The 1,665-nt window shown below is 38.3% G+C and overlaps 1 non-coding gene across 1 annotated transcript; it reads right to left on the reverse strand.

The window, feature by feature from the left end:
- Nucleotides 1–788: 788 nt before the first annotated feature.
- LOC112788344 (small nucleolar RNA R71) lies at nt 789–896 on the reverse strand. Its single transcript, XR_003195712.1, has one exon. It is a non-coding gene; the product is annotated as a small nucleolar RNA R71 (small nucleolar RNA).
- Nucleotides 897–1,665: the final 769 nt, after the last annotated feature.

A 1,665-nucleotide genomic window follows, 5' to 3' on the forward strand; every position in this document is an offset into this window, starting at 1 on the left:
CCTTCCCCTTTTTCAAAATTCTTTTTAATTAACTAATTGTTTTAAATTTTAATTTACTTTTATTTTTCTTTTTAATTTTTGAATTCTAATTAATATTTAAAATAAAAACAAAAATATTTTTATTTTATTTTAATTAATTTTCGAATTTTTCTCTTCTCCTTCTTCTATTCTCCTCTTTTTCTACTCACATAAAGGAATCTCTATACTGTGACATAGAGGATTCCATACTTTCTTGTTCTCTTCTCTTTTATATGAGCAGAAACAAGGACAAAGGCATTCTTGTTGAAGCTGATCCTGAACCTGAAAGGACTCTTAAGAGGAAACTAAGAGAAGCTAAAGCATAATACTCTGAAGAGGACCTAACTGAAATTTTCGAAACAGAGAAAACAACTATGGCTGAACCCAACGACAACAATGCAAGGAAGGTGCTTGGTGATTTCACTACACCAACTTCCAATTTCTATGGAAGAAGCATCTCAATTCATGCGATTGGAGCAAACAACTTTGAGCTTAAGCCTCAATTAGTTTCTCTAATGCAACAGAATTGCAAGTTTCATGGACTTCCATTGGAAAATCCCCATAAGTTCTTATCTGAATTCTTGCAAATCTATGACACTGTCAAGACTAATAGAGTTGATCCCGAGGTCTACAGGCTTATGCCTTTCCCTTTTGCTGTGAGAGACAGAGCTAGAACATGGTTGGATTCACAACCTAAGGAAAGCCTGAACTCTTGGGAAAAGCTGGTCAGTGCTTTCCTGGCCAAATTCTTTCCACCTCAAAAGATGAGCAAACTTAGAGTGGAAATCCAAACCTTCATACAGAAGAAAGGTGAGTCCCTCTATGAAGTTTGGGAAAGATATAAGCAATTGATCAAAAGGTGTCCTACTGACATGCTTCCAGAATGGAGCATCATATGTATATTCTATGATGGTCTGTCTGAGTTGTCAAAAATGTCATTGGACCATTTTGCAGGAGGATCTCTTCATCTGAAAACCCCTGCAGAAGCTCAGGAACTCATTGAAATGGTTGCAAATAACCAGTTCATGTACACCTCTGAGAGGAATCCTGTGAACAATGGGACGCCTCAGAAGAAGGGAGTTCTTGAAATTGATACTCTGAATGCCATACTGGCTCAGAATAAAATATTGACTCAGCAAGTCAATATGATTTCTCAGAGTCTGAATGGATTGCAAGCTGCATCCAACAGTACTAAAGAAGCATCTTCTGAAGAAGAAGCTTATGATCCTGAGAATCCTGCAATGGCAGAGGTGAATTACATGGGAGAACCCTATGGAAACACCTATAATCCTTCATGGAGAAATCATGCTAATCTCTCATGGAAGGACCAACAGAAGCCTCAACAAGGCTTCAACAATAATGATTGAAGAAATAGGTTTAGCAATAGCAAGCCTTTTCCATCATCTTCTCAGCAACAGACAGAGAATTCTGAACAGAGCCATTCTGGCTTGGCAACCATAGTCTCTGATCTATCTAAGACCACACTAAGTTTCATGAATGAAACAAGGTCCTCCATTAGAAATTTGGAGGCACAGGTGGGTCAACTGAGTAAGAAGATTACGGAAACTCCTCCTAGCACTCTCCCAAGCAATACAGAAGAGAATCCCAAAAGATAGTGCAAGGCCATAACCTTACTTGGTGTGGCCG

The sequence above is a fragment of the Arachis hypogaea genome, chromosome 20 (genome assembly GCF_003086295.3).
Source record: "Arachis hypogaea cultivar Tifrunner chromosome 20, arahy.Tifrunner.gnm2.J5K5, whole genome shotgun sequence".
In the NCBI taxonomy this organism is placed as follows: Eukaryota; Viridiplantae; Streptophyta; class Magnoliopsida; order Fabales; family Fabaceae; genus Arachis; species Arachis hypogaea.